Here is a 15,542-nt window from a genome sequence, read left to right as displayed (position 1 = left end):
CCAGCCGGGGCGCAGCTCCCGCCTCTTCAGAGGGCCAAGTCGGAGGAGTCCAGGCTGTTCCTCAGGCGGCTGCAGCTGCTCAGCTTCTTCTCCTTCTTCTCCGTCGGTAATTTGGAGAAAAATCTTAAGAGCCGGGTTTCTTCTTAACCAGCGCTCTACCTTAATGGAGCTCTCACAATGCAAGCAATGGGCCATGCCGGCGCAAGCTACGCCGTCGCCGGGCAGAGGAGTGAGCAGAAGACTGAGGAGCCACTGCGGCATCCTGCCCGGGAGTCCGAGCCCACTGAGAGCTCTGAAGCTTAAGCTACGCAGACGGGCGATCTTGCCGCCTTTTCTCCCGCTCCTGAGGGAGACGTGGCTTCCAACACCCGCTTCCATAGCAGCCGCCAACGAAAAACTAGGAGGGGCGGGGGGGTGTCAAGCCCACACACCCTCCCTGCCACTCGGGATCCCGCGGTGTTTTAAGCTATTGCCGCCCGGCTGAAGAGTACGGAACTCCAAGTCTGTTTGTTTCAACGGGGAGTGAGCCCACGAACAGAACCGACTGGACCGAGTCAAGTTATCTCAAAGGTGGTCTAGTCTAGACTCTAGAGACTTCACTTTGAAACCAGCCGCCTGAGGAACAGCCTGCCTGAGGAACAGCCTGGACTCCTCCGACTCCGACTCGACCCTCTGAAGAGGCGGGAGCTGCGCAGGCGGGAGGGACGCACGCATTAATCGCTTTTCGACATACGAGCTTTTCAACTTACGAGCCTCCTTCCGGCACCAATTAATCTCGTAAGTCGGGGTTCTACTGTACTAGCATCCATTCGACACCGGGACTGGATGACCTCCATCGATCTCAAGGAGGCATACCTCCATGTCCCGGTCCATCCACAACATCGACAATTCCTCCGCTTCTCTCTTCTCAACCAGCACTTTCAGTACAAGGCCATGCCCTTCGGTTTGTCTTCAGCCCCGAGGACATTCACCAAAATTTTGGACACTCTAACAGCGAGCCTCAGGGCTCAATCCATCCGTCTTCTAGCATACCTAGACGACGTTATCATTCTCTCCAGAAGCTCTCAGCAAGCCAGGCAAGACCTGGCCCGGACAATAGATTCGCTAGAGAGGGCAGGTTTCACCATCAACCGAGCCAAGAGTCATCTAGAGCCAACTATGCACCTGCTCCATCTGGGCGCCATAATAGATTCCTTGACAGGCCTAGTCTTCCTCTCATCAGAGAGGAGGCAGAAGATAAGGACACTGGTTCGTTCCATCTCCCGTCGCAACAGAACCTCCCTAGCACAGCTGTCACAACTGCTAGGGATGTTCATCTCCTGTATCAACATCGTTCCTTGGGCCCGGCTTCATGCTTGCCCCCTTCAATGGTTCCTCCTCCCCTTCCAAAAGGTTCGCCTCAGCAATTCAAAAAGACAAGTGCACCTGACCATGACAGTTCGCCTTTCCCTCCCGTGGTGGACCTCACCAGCCTTAACCAAGGGCTCCCCCTTCTTGGCTCACCAGGAGGTGACGATAACTACCGACGCAAGTCTTTCCGGCTGGGGGGCGCACTCCGGGGGACAGGTGGCCCAGGGCAGGTGGTCCCCAGAAGACTTGGAGGATCCCAATATCAACAGACTGGAGTTACGAGCAGTGTTCCAAGCTCTGCAGTCGTTCACGGAGATGATAGAGGGCCAACATGTCCTAATCTTAACAGACAACGTAGCGACAAGAGCACATGTGAACCACCAAGGTGGCACACGCTCAGGCCGCCTGATGCAGGAGGCCCACAGGCTAATGTCATGGGCAGAAAGACATCTAGCATCGATCCGAGCGGAGCATATCTCGGGGATAGAAAACACCCAGGCGGACTGGTTGAGCCGCACGACGATCGATCCCGGGGAATGGACATTGAACCCGGAGGCGTTCCAACTAATAGTCCAAAAGTACGGCGTACCAGTAGTGGACCTCTTTGCCACGCAACACAACCGGCAATTGCCCAGATTCTTCTCCCGATTTCCGACACCAGAGGCCGAGCAGGTCAATGCACTGCTATCACCATGGACCAAGGGGCTTCTGTACGCTTTTCCCCCAGTCTGTCTATTGCACAAGGTGGTGGCCAAGATCATTTCCGAGGAGGCGGACATTCTCCTCGTAGCTCCATACTGGCCCAGGCGCCCTTGGTTTGCCGACCTGATGGGGTTGTCAATCTTACCACCATGGAGAATCCCGCTTCAACGGCTGGTCCTGACACAGGGATCAATAGTACATCCAGACCCACAGTGGTGGAAGCTTGCCGTGTGGAGATTGAGGGGAACCGCATGAGAGAGAAACAGGTTCCAGAAAGTGTCATTAACACCATTCAAGCAGCACGGCGACCATCAACAACACGTATTTACCAGGCTACCTGGGCGGCATACTGCACCTTTTGCAGAGCTCAGGGAATCACACCCTCGTCATCCTCAGTACTACATCTCCTGGAATTCCTCCAGAAAGGACTAGACCAAGGGTTGGCGCCCAACACACTCCGCCGACAGGTGGCGGCTATAGCAACAATTCTTCGACCAGACCCGTTTTGCCCGATTTCTCATCACCCTTGGGTGAAGGACTTCCAAGAGGAGCGGCAAACCTGTCTCCTCCTGTCATACACCATTTTCCATCCTGGGACTTACCATTGGTTCTAAGGGCGCTAACAGGACCCCCCTTTGAACCTTTGAGGGAAGTATCACTTCGTCTTCTTTCAGTGAAAGTGGCTTTCCTAGTAGCCATCACCTCGGCCCGTAGGGTCTCGGAGCTTGCAGCACTATCGGTTCGGCTGGACCTCTGTGTTTTTCACCCAGATAGAGTGACTCTGCGACTGGACCCCTGTTTTCTACCCAAGGTTAACACCAGGTTTCACAGGGCCCAGGACATTGTCCTACCAGATTTTTGCACCCATGGCTCTCACCCATCAGAGCTGCGGTGGCATAAGGTGGACGTTAGAAGAGCAGTTAAGATTTATATCCGCCGCACTAGCACCTTTCGAAAGTCGGAGGCCCTCTTCATGTCCTTTCTACCATCCTCAATGGGAGGAAAAGTTTCATCTAAGACCATCAGCAGATGGATCAGGACTTGTATCATCGAAGCTTATCGGACCACAGCAACACCCTTACCGGGTAGGATTACAGCCCACTCTACCAGAAGCGCGGCTACCACAGCTGCTTGGACTACGCAGGCACCGATTGAGGACATTTGCAGGGCAGCTACCTGGGCTGCCCCTACGACCTTTATCAGACATTACCGCCTGGACTCTTTTGCTTAAACGGAGGCAGCCTTCGGCAGAAGAGTGCTACAGGGAGTTTGTGTTCCAGCGCCCCTGGTCCAGCCTATCCCTCCCTAAAGTGTGGCTTGGGTATATCCCACGTTGGACTCTCTGAGCAGTGCAGTGGAGAAGAACCGTTGAACTTACCTGAACGGTCTTCTGGCTGCACTGCGAAGAGAGTCCAAACCCGCCCGGCCTTTTGGCCCAGGTGCGCAGTTTCTTGAAGGTTAAAGTTGTTAAATAAAAGTTTTTGTATCTTTACTATTCCTTCATTTTTATCACTGGCTAAGACGGGGCAGTGGTGGGCGGGACATAATAATTATGCTAATTTCTAACTCAGTCCCGGCCAATAAGGCTGAAGTATTACCCACGTTGGACTCTCTTCGCAGTGCAGCGAGAAGACCGTTCAGGTAAGTTCAACGGTTCTTCTGGGATGGAGCTCCATTTTCCCTACCCCATTGCGCCCCCCCCCTGGGCAGCAGCCCTCCCCCATGATATAGGGTCTCCTGTTTGAGCAGGGGGGCTAGACTAGAAGACCTCCAAAGTCCCTTGCAGCTCTATTCTGATTGATTGGTTTATTTATTTATTTAGTCCAATACAAAGTAATACACAATGAAGGGTATAGAGGATATAGTAGGGAAGATATAGGAGAGACTATAGCAGTGGACGGAAGGCATTCTAGTATGCTTATGTACACCCCCTACTGACCTCTTAGGAACCTGGAGAGGTCAACCATGGATAGTCTAAGGGTAACATGTTGGGGGTTAGGGTATGATACTACAGAGTCTGGTAATGAGTTCCACACTTCGACAACCCGAATACTAAAGTCGTATTTTTTACAGTCAAGTTTGGAGCGGTTAATATTAAGCTTAAATCTGTTGTGTGCTCTTGCGTTGTTGTGGTTGAAGCTGAGGTAGTCTTTGACAGGCAGGATGTTGCAGCATATGATCTTGTGGGCAATACTTAGATCATGTTTAAGGCGCCATAGTTCTAAGCTTTTAAGACTCAGGATTGTAAGTCTAGTTTCGTAGGGTATTCTGTTAATGGTAGAGGAGTGAATGGCTCTTCTGGTGAAGTATCTTATTAATTATTACTATTATTACTATTATTATTATTATTATTATTACTATTATTACTATTACTACTAATATTATTATTATTATTATTATTATTATTATTATTAAACTGCTGAGACCCTTTTGCTGAAGTACTTCAATAAAGGTTTCTTAGATCTCCCCTCGAGTCTGCTTCTCAGTGATGATTCTGCCCCATGCTAAACCCATTTTGCAGACAACAGAGGAAGCAACTAAATTGGTTCAAGGATTGCCAGGAAGGGAAAGGATTCTGGATGCCCCTCCACAGTGATTCCTCCTGGCTGGCTCCTACCTGGTATTCCAGGAAAGCCTCCTCCGGAGGGATCACCGAGTGGCCCTTGTGCTCTTTGGAGACCATGCAGAACAAGCAGATGAGGGTCTCGTGGTCCTTGCAAAAGAGCTTGAGGGGCTCCCGGTGCTTCAGGCAGAAGCTCCCTCCTTCCTCACCCCAAGGACCTCCGCATGGCTTGGCCACTTCCACCATCCACGCCAGCTGCCGGTTGGGGAGGACTCTGCGGGGCGCGAAGGTCTGTCTACACTGGGGACAGAAAGCCTCCGATTCCGACGTCTCCCAACTGCGGGTCAAGCAGCCCCGACAGAAGTTGTGGCCGCACTCCAGGATGAGCACGGGGTCCTGGAAATACTCCAGGCAGATGGAGCAGGTGCCTTCCTGCAAGAAATCCTGCAAGGGCGCCTTGGACGCCATCGCCGTCTCCAGAGGGAAAGAGAAAGTTAAGCTTCGAAACTTTTCCTGGGAATCAGGTGAGCGCCTTTGGGGCTCTGCCCAAGCAGGAAACTGAAACAAATTGTTGGTCTTCTTGTGGTTAGCTTCTCTGGCTTCTTAAAGAAGAACGGCAGTACAGTGATACCTTGTCTTACAAACCTAATTGGTTCCGGGACGAGGTTCTTAAGGTGAAAAGTTTGTAAGATGAAACAATGTTTCCCATAGGAATCAATGAAAAAGCGATTAATGCTTGCAAGCCCAAAACTCACCCCTTTTGCCAGCCGAAGCGCCCATTTTTGCGCTGCTGGGATTCCCCTGAGGCTCCCCTCCATGGGAAACCTCACCTCCGGACTTCCGTGTTTTTGCGATGCTGCAGGGAAATCCCAGCAGGGAATCGCAGCATCTCAAAAACGAGTGATTCGCTGGTAACGGAAGTCCAGAGGTGGGGTTTCCCAGTGAAGAGAGCATCAGTGAAATTGCAGCATCGCAAAAACACCAAAGTCCTCGAAACCCCACCTCGAGACCTCTGTGTTTTTGCAATGCTGCGATTTCACTGAGGCTCCCCTCGCTGGGAAATCCCACCTCCAGACTTCCATTGACAGTGAAGCGCCCTTTTTTGCACTGCTGGGATTCCCCTGCAGCATCACAAAAACACAGAAGTCTGGAGGTGAGATTTCCCATGGAGGGGAGCCTCAGGGGAATACCAGCAGTGCAAAAAACGAGTGCTTCGCTGGCAACGGAAGTCCGGAGGCGGGGCATTGCAGCGGCGGCGGTGGGTTTGTAAGGTGAAAATAGTTTGTAAGAAGAGGCAAAAAAATCTTAAACCCCGGGTTTGTATCTTGAAAAGTTTGTATGACGAGGAGTTTGTAAGACGAGGTATCACTGTATTTTAAAAGGGAGAAATTGGAGCGAAGATTCACGGGACGAATCCCAAATCGTTTATTATTCGCGCAACCAGCTCGTTAAAGGGGGGAATTGTTTTAAATGCTGGAGGGAAGTAAACCTCCCTGGGACGAAGCCCAATCAATTACAATTGATCCTAGCATCCTGTTAAAAGAGGTGGGGGGGGGGATAAAAACACGGGAGAAGCCAACACTCAATGGGTGCCCCCCCATCAATTATTGATCCTTAGATCCTAATAAAAGGAGAGGTGGGGAACTATGGTCCCTTCCTGACTTGTGGGTTTCAAATAGTGTGTGTTTGTGTGTTATATAGGGTCTCCTGTTTGTGTGTGTGTGTATACATACATATATATATATATATGGGGGGGCGTGGCTTATGCAGGATGCCCTGCATTTTCTTTCAACATCTTTCAGTGCAAATTGGTTGCTCTGGGATGGAGCTCCATTTTCGCTACCCCATTGTGCCCCCCCCCATCTGGGCAGCAGACCTCCCTCCTGATATAGGGTCTCCTGTTTGAGCAGGGGGGGCTAGACTAGAAGACCTCCAAAGTCCCTTGCAGCTCTATTCTGATTGATTGGTTTGTTTATTTATTTAGTCCAATACAAAGTAATACACAATGAAGGTTATAGAGGATACAGTAGGGAAGATATAGGAGAGACTATAGCACAGTGGAGGGAAGGCATTTTGGTATGCTTATGTATACCCCTTACTGACCTCTTAGAAACCTGGAGAGGTCAACCATGGATAGTCTAAGGGTAACATGTTGGGGGTTAGGGTATGATACTACAGAGTCCGGTAATGAGTTCCACGCTTCGACAACCCGAATACTAAAGTCGTATTTTTTACAGTCAAGTTTGGAGCGGTTAATATTAAGCTTAAATCTGTTGTGTGCTCTTGTGTTGTTGTGGTTGAAGCTGAGGTAGTCTTTGACAGGCAGGATGTTGCAGCATATGATCTTGTGGGCAATACTTAGATCATGTTTAAGGCGCCATAGTTCTAAGCTTTCAAGACTCAGGATTGTAAGTCTAGTTTCGTAGGGTATTCTGTTAATGGTAGAGGAGTGAAGGGCTCTTCTGGTGAAGTATCTTATTAATTATTACTATTATTACTATTATTAGTATCATTACTATTATTACTATTACTATTATTATTATTATTACTATTACTATTATTATTATTATTATTATTATTAAACTGCTGAGACCCTTTTGCTGAAGTACTTCAATAAAGGTTTCTTAGATCTTCCCTCGAGTCTGCTTCTCAGTGATGATTCTGCCCCATGCTAAACCCATTTTGCAGACAACAGAGGAAGTAACTAAATTGGTTCAAGGATTGCCAGGAAGGGAAAGGATTCTGGATGCCCCTCCACAGTGATTCCTCCTGGCTGGCTCCTACCTGGTATTCCAGGAAAGCCTCCTCCGGAGGGATCACCGAGTGGCCCTTGTGCTCTTTGGAGACCATGCAGAACAAGCAGATGAGGGTCTCGTGGTCCTTGCAAAAGAGCTTGAGGGGCTCCCGGTGCTTCGGGCAGAAGCTCCCTCCTTCCTCACCCCAAGGACCTCCGCATCGCTTGGCCACTTCCACCATCCGCGCCAGCTGCCGGTTGGGGAGGACTCTGCGGGGCGCGAAGGTCTGTCTACACTGGGGACAGAAAGCCTCCGATTCCGACGTCTCCCAACTGCGGGTCAAGCACCCCCGACAGAAGTTGTGGCTGCACTCCAGGATGAGCACGGGGTCCTGGAAATACTCCAGGCAGATGGAGCAGGTGCCTTCCTGTAAGAAATCCTGCAAGGGCGCCTTGGATGTCATCGCCGTCTCCAGAGGAAAAGAGAAAGTTAAGCTTCGAAACTTTTCCTGGGAATCTGGTGAGCGCCTTTGGGGCTCTGCCCAAGCAGGAAACTGAAACAAATTGTTGGTCTTCTTGTGGTTAGCTTCTCTGGCTTCTTAAAGAAGAACGGCAGTACAGTGATACCTTGTCTTACAAACCTAATTGGTTCCGGGATGAGGTTCTTAAGGTGAAGTTTGTAAGATGAAACAATGTTTCCCATAGGAATCAATGAAAAAGCGATTAATGCGTGCAAGCCCAAAACTCACCCCTTTTGCCAGCCGAAGCGCCCATTTTTGCGCTGCTGGGATTCCCCTGGGGCTCCCCTCCATGGGAAACCTCACCTCCGGACTTCCGTGTTTTTGCGATGCTGCAGGGAAATCCCAGCAGGGAATCGCAGCATCTCAAAAACGAGTGATTCGCTGTTAACGGAAGTCCAGAGGTGGGGTTTTCCAGTGAAGGGAGCATCAATGAAATTGCAGCATGGCAAAAACACCAATGTCCTCGAAACCCCACCTCGAGACCTCTGTGTTTTTGCAATGCTGCGATTTCACTGAGGCTCCCCTCGCTGGGAAATCCCACCTCCAGACTTCCATTGACAGTGAAGCGCCCTTTTTTGCACTGCTGGGATTCCCCTGCAGCATCACAAAAAACACGGAAGTCTGGAGGTGAGATTTCCCATGGAGGGGAGCCTCAGGGGAATACCAGCAGTGCAAAAAACGAGTGCTTCGCTGGCAACGGAAGTCCGGAGGCGGGGCATTGCAGCGGCGGCGGTGGGTTTGTAAGGTGAAAATAGTTTGTAAGAAGAGGCAAAAAAATCTTAAACCCCGGGTTTGTATCTTGAAAAGTTTGTATGACGAGGAGTTTGTAAGACGAGGTATCACTGTATTTTAAAAGGGAGAAATTGGAGCGAAGATTCACGGGACGAATCCCGAATCGTTTATTATTCGCGCAACCAGCTCGTTAAAGGGGGGAATTGTTTTAAATGCTGGAGGGAAGTAAACCTCCCTGGGACGAAGCCCAATCAATTACAATTGATCCTAGCATCCTGTTAAAAGAGGTGGGGGAGGGATAAAAACACGAGAGAAGCCAACACTCAATGGGTGCCCCCCATCAATTATTGATCCTTAGATCCTAATAAAAGGAGAGGTGGGGAACTATGGTCCCTTCCTGACTTGTGGGTTTTCGCTACCCCATTGTGCCCCCCCATCTGGGCAGCAGACCTCCCTCCTGATATAGGGTCTCCTGTTTGAGCAGGGGGGCTAGACTAGAAGACCTCCAAACTCCCTTGCAGCTCTATTCTGATTGATTGGTTTGTTTATTTATTTAGTCCAATACAAAGTAATACACAATGAAGGTTATAGAGGATACAGTAGGGAAGATATAGGAGAGACTATAGCACAGTGGAGGGAAGGCATTCTAGTATGCTTATGTACACCCCTTACTGACCTCTTAGAAACCTGGAGAGGTCAACCATGGATAGTCTAAGGGTAACATGTTGGGAGTTAGGGGATGATACTACAGAGTCCGGTAATGAGTTCCACACTTTGACAATCCAAGTACTAAAGTCGTATATTTTACAGTCAAGTTTGGAGCGGTTAATATTAAGCTTGAATCTGTTGTGTGCTCTTGTGTTATTGTGGTTGAAGCTGAAGTAGTCTTTGACAGGCAGGACATTGCAGCATATGATCTTGTGGGCAATACTTAGATCATGTTTAAGGCATCATAGTTCTAGCCTTTCTAGACCTTTGGTTGGTTGGTTGGTTTCAACTCCTGAAAGGGTCCCTCTTTTCCAACCATCCAGGCCCCTTCTCCTGCTACAGTCCATTCCTTGTGGATCCCACTCCTCCATTCTGTCCCTTTGCTCAGGCACCTCCACTTGCCCTGCTTGGCTGGACTCTTGTCCTTCCAGCCGGCTGCTTCTGCATCTCTGCAGGCCGATCCTGGGGTTGGGTGATGTTTAGTCCTTCCTCTCCTTGCTCTCTCCTCTCCCCTGCTGCTTGCCTGTCTACCATTGCCTCTGTCTGCTCCTCTGTTGCCCCCCCTGCTTGTCTCCCTTCCCCCCTATCATTTCCCCCCTCCCTCCTTTTTTCTTAGCCTTTCCTCACTCTTTCCCCTATCTTTCCCCACCCTCCTTTCTCCCCCTTTTCTCAACCTATCCCCATCAATTGATTCCCCCCCCCACCTCATTCTGTGGGGTGGAGGCCCCACTTCCCTTCTCTGCTCCCTCTTGCCATCTGTCTTTCCTTGGTCTCCTGCTTCCTACCAAAACCTCTGCATTTTTTCTCTATCTATTCCCTGAACTCCATCCAGCCCATCCTCTTCCTCCTTTATTACATCCCTTCCTCCCTTCTTTCCCTGTCTAAGGGCGTCTGCTAGCAAGGTTGCATTTCTACCAGCCTTCTGAATTTACTTACCGTATATACTCGAGTATAAGTCGCTCCGACTATAAGTCGAGGCGCCTACTTTTGCCACAAAAACTGGGAAAATTTATAAACCCCTGTATAAGTCGAGGGTGGAAATTGCAGCAGCTACTGGTAACTTATAAAAATGGAAACCAATAAAATTACATCAATTGAGGCATCAGTAGATTAAATATTTTAGAATATTTATTTCAAAGAAAGCCAGTAAACTAGCTCTGTAAGTTTAAAAGAGGGTAAACAGGTATATATCCCCCAAGACAGGTATAGGCAAAAAAATTGCAAGTACCTAGGTACTTACCTTAATCCCCTGCTCCTGCTGGTTTGGGTTACGGTTAGGATACTTGACCTCTCCTTGCCTCAAAGAGATACAATTTCCCTCTATATTTACAATTACTGAACATCCAAAATATACTTAATTCTATGTATATATGCCATATGTGTAAATAAATATTACACACAGGCACACAAAAATATACTGTACATTATCTACTATATAAACTGTATGTGTATATACAGAGAGAGAAAGAGAGAGAGCTCTTGTAAAATTATATATGGTACATTCAACCTCACTGTAATAGGAAAACAAACCCAGAGTCCACTTTCTGCCACACAGTTAACCATAACTAGAACATTACACATGTCTTCAGATGTACCGGTACTTCCCTAGCTTGCACATCACTGTTAGAGCTAGGAAATGTCATGGATTGAGTAAAATGTGGTGATTTTGACTTAACAATGCTTTTGCTTAACAACAAATTTTGAGCTCAATTGTGGTCATAGGTCTCTGTCTGTCTGTCTGTCTGTCTGTCTGTCTGTCTGTCTGTCTGTCTGTCTGTCTGTCTTCCTTTCCTGTCTGTCTGCGCCCCCCTCCTGTCCCCTCCCCGGGTAAATTACAGAGTCAATACTGTATTGTTTTTTTATTTAAGGTTACAAAGCAAATGAAGAATCATTTTGAGTATTCTTTAAAATTTCTTCAGTGAGATCCATAGCTAATCTGGCAAAAAAAAATTCACCTGGCAAAAAATTTTATTGTTGACATTAGGCACAGCCAGAGAGATGTCTTAAAAGGCAAACAAACTGTCAAAAAAGTATGTTTTTTAAAAATATAATATTTTGGTTGTTGAATTTAATTCTGCCTTGGCGCGGGGCAGCCCCCGCAGATGGGTGGCTGGCAAGGACCACGCATTCCCATCTTTGTGTCCGCTGGGGTTAAAGGAAAGTTTAGGGACCCCCGCCCCTTGGAGAAATGCCTCGTTGGTGACATTCTGAGCGTTTTTGCCTCCCCACTCCGAAAACCCCACTTCTCGGCAGCTTGCCGAGGCTGAGAGGAGAGTGATTTTAAAAGGCACTCTCAGCTTGGGGTTTTCTCCCCGCTGAAATGTTGCTCGGCCGCTGCCCTCAACACCCGCTTTGTCCTCGACCCGGCAGAAGAAAACCGCGTCCTTTCCTGTTGCTCTCTTCCCGAGAGGTGGGGTGAGGGGGTGTTGAGAAGACAAGCAAGAATCCACCCCCCCCACACACACACCTCATCGGCTTTTCCCCCCTCTAGCGCGGCATTGGAGTGTTTGGCTGGCTCCTTTTCTTGCGGGGAGAGGGGGGAAAAGCTGGGGGGGGGTTGGATTCTTGCTTCTATCTTCTCGCCACCCCCCCCCCCACACCTCACCGGCTTAGGAATGTCGTTGCCTCCCACAGCCACTTCCCCACGCGCTTCGGATGTGCCTGCCTTTCCTACAGCGAAGACAGGCGGCACCTTCCCGAAGGGCTCAGCTAAGCGGGTGGGGGAAGGGCTGGCCATTTGCCGCCTCTCTCCGCTGTACGAGGGGCAGGCGCAAGCAAAGCAACGTTCCAAAGCGGTCTCCGGGAAGCGACCGAGGGAAAGGCAATCGTCTGCCTTTCCTTCAGCTCAAAAGAGAAGGCAAATGCCCTGCCTTCCCCCAGCCGGTTAACCGAGCGCTTCAAGTTAACCGGCTGGGGGAAGGCGGGGCATTTGCCTCCTCTTTCGGGCTGAAGGAAAGGCAGACGATTGCCTTTCCCTCGGTCGCTTCCCGGAGACCGCTTTGGGACATCGCTTTGGGAGAGGGGGCAACTCCTCCCGGTTTAAGAAGCAAGAATCCCCCGCCCCCAGCGAAACGGCTTTTTTCTTGTTTAGCGCGGCGTTCGAGTGGTTGGCAGGTTCCTTTGCTTGCACGCAAGAGCCAACCACTCGAACGCCGCGCTAAACAAGAAAAAAGCCGTTTGGCTAGGGGGGAGGGATTCTTGCTTCTTAACTGGGAGGAGTTGCCCCCTCTCCCAAAGTGATGTCCCAAAGCGGTCTCCGGGAAGCGACCGAGGGAAAGGCAATCGTCTGCCTTTCCTTCAGCCCGAAAGAGGAGGCAAATGCCCCGCCTTCCCCCAGCCGGTTAACTTGAAGCGCTCGGTTAACTGGCTGGGGGAAGGCAGGGCATTTGCCTTCTCTTTTGAGCTGAAGGAAAGGCAGACGATTGCCTTTCCCTTGGTCGCTTCCCGGAGACCGCTTTGGGACATCGCTTTGGGAGAGGGGGCAACTGCTCCCGGTTTAAGAAGCAAGAATTCCCCCCCCCCAGCGAAACGGCTTTTTTCTTGTTTAGCGTGGCGTTCGAGTGGTTGGCAGGTTCCTTTGCTTGCACGCAAGAGCCAACCACTCGAACGCCGCGCTAAACAAGAAAAAAGCCATTTCGCTGGGGGGGGGAATTCTTGCTTCTTAAACCGGGCAGTTGCCCCCTCTCCCAGAGCGATATCTTTAGCGGTCTCCAGGAAGCGGCTTAGGGAAAGACAGCCGTCTGCCTTTGCTTCAGCTCCAAAGAAGTTCTGGGAGAGGGGGCAACTGCCCGGTTAAGAAGCAAGAATCTACCCCCTAGCCAAACGGCTTTTTTCTTGTTTAGCGTGGCGTTTGAGTGGTTGGCTCTTGCGTGCAAGCAAAGGAACCTGCCAACCACTTGAACGCCGCGCTAAACAAGAAAAAAGCCGTTTGGCTAGGTGGATTCTTGCTTCTTGACCGGGCAGTTGTCGCTTCTTTCTAGCTGAAGCAAAGGCAGACGGCTGTCTTTCCCTCAGCCGCTTGCGCCCTCTTGTGGTGACATGTCAGTCACCCGAGTATAAGTCGAGGTCGGGTTTTTCAGCCCATTTTTGGGCTAAAAAAACCCGACTTATACTCGAGTATATACGGTATTTCTTCTCACTGCCCATTAAGCTATCTCATTCTGAAATGCCTTTTCCTGGACTTCTTCCCACTTTCTGTAACTTATACCTTATAAAAATCTTATCATTTTCTGATTGTCTGAGGCTTCTGGATCTAAATCAGTGTGTTGCCTGAAAGCCCGGTATATATTATTTCAAGAAAAATCCTCAGGACTCCCATCTTTCTTTTGCCTTCTTTCATATACTTTTGCAAGATTCTTTCTTTAGGGAACCCCATTTTGGATTCCATATCAGAGGAAAGATTGAGAATTGGGTTATATTTTGGTTGATTTTGAAATATTAGGATTAGCATCTGATTTTGAAATATTAGGATTAGCAATGCCTTTTTGCTACCAGTTTTCCATTTCCAAGCTGGATCTCAGGTGGACACCCCTTATCCCCTGGGACGTCTCCTGGCCTGTCCTTACCTTTTCTCCACATTTTGCCTCTTTCTTTTCCTCCACCAGGGCTTGTTCCTGCTCCTTAATTTATTTCTTTTTTTTAGTTTTTTATTTTATTATAATTTTTTCATCATACATATTTTATGTACAGTTTCGACTGGGTTACATCTTCCACATCATATACATACTCATAACTTTAATATATTCTAATCTTCCCATTTTTTTCAACATTCGTCTCTTTTCTATAATCCTTTATCGCAAATTAATCATTTTGCACCATATCTTTATTATTCCAGCTTCAGACAAATTATTCTCTTTCCATAATTCTTTATCTTCTCTTACTCAACCTTTACACATAAAGAGCATCACTATATGCCCAATATTTCTCCTTTATCTTAGTTACACCAGTTATTTACCATATTTCATCATTTCCGGAAACATCTCTCAAATTCCCCCTTCCCAAATATTAGCATTTTAAATGTTCATCCTAATTTGCAATTATATCCAAGTCAATAATGTTATTAAATTGCCTGTTTTCACATTTTCACTAAAGGCGGGACAAGGTGGGGTTATAAGAGATATCATCTAATGAACATTTTAGTCATATTCTACAATTTGATCTATTGGTCTCTAGCTGTCCCTATTCCTAGGTCTTGGCCAATGGATGCCCCAGGAGTTATCTAACACACTTTTTATTTGCTCCAAGCCATCTATATTCCTCTTTTAGCTGAGGTCTGCAAATTGCCTAACTCTTGTTACTTTTATCAGCTTTCTAACTACCCAAAATTGTTACAAGCTTTACACATGCATATTTCCTGTGGATAAGCATTCTTTGTTGTTGCAAGGCAGACTCCACAATGACAGGCTTCCCAATTTACTTTCAATTGTATGCAGTTGTAGTCTCAAAATTCATATGGCAGGGTAAAAAAGCGAGAATAAAGATCACAGCTCTTCAAGATGTGAAAGAAAGAGGAAGTTTGGGCCTCCACAATTGGAAGATTTATTATCAAGCAGCCACCCTAAGATGGATCAAGGACTGGTTAACTTTAGACAACAAGTGAATCTTAACTTTGAGGGCCATGATTTAATGTTGGGGTGGCATGGTTTCATATGGTACGACTAATATAAAGCACATATATATATTTTTAAAAAGCTACAATGAGGAACTCACTTCTACAAACATGGTTAGAAATTAAGAAAAACCATTTTCTCACAATGCCAGATTAGGTATCCCCAATAGAGGCAATTTGTCATCCAAATTTAATTAAAATAGGAGAAATAATTAAATATAAAGATCTTTTAGACTCAGCTAAATTTAAAAACCAAACAAGATCTCAGTGCAGAAGTTATAACATTGAACTGGTGGACATATGCACAGACTCAGACAAGATTTTTACAGGACAAAAAAGACTACATTTTTCAAAAAGGCAACAGGGACTTAGATTAAGTTAATTATGAAGGGTCGGGGAAAGCTAATTGGTAAAATTTACAAATTTATGATAAAATATCAAGTGACATTGTTAAAGACAGTACAATTAGTTGTTGTGGAAATTTTGGCTGTACCATAGATTTAGATAGATGGGAGAAGCTCTGGCCTTACAATTGGAGGATAACCAAATCAGTAGCTTTTAAAGAACATCAATTTAAAATGTTTTATTGATGGCATTCACCACCCAAGAGATTAGCAAAAATGT

The 15,542-nt window shown here is 47.8% G+C and overlaps 1 protein-coding gene across 1 annotated transcript in view; it reads left to right on the top strand.

Annotated features, from left to right (window-relative positions):
* Nucleotides 1-15,542, top strand: part of LOC139163114 (zinc finger protein RFP-like) — a 182,952-nt gene that overhangs the window by 58,728 nt on the left and 108,682 nt on the right. The gene's annotated exons all lie outside the window — the stretch shown is intronic.

The sequence above is a fragment of the Erythrolamprus reginae genome, chromosome 2, assembly GCF_031021105.1.
Source record: "Erythrolamprus reginae isolate rEryReg1 chromosome 2, rEryReg1.hap1, whole genome shotgun sequence".
Lineage (NCBI taxonomy): Eukaryota > Metazoa > Chordata > Lepidosauria > Squamata > Dipsadidae > Erythrolamprus > Erythrolamprus reginae.
Note: the sequence above shows the minus strand (reverse complement) of the source record. Positions and strands in the feature narration are given on the sequence as shown.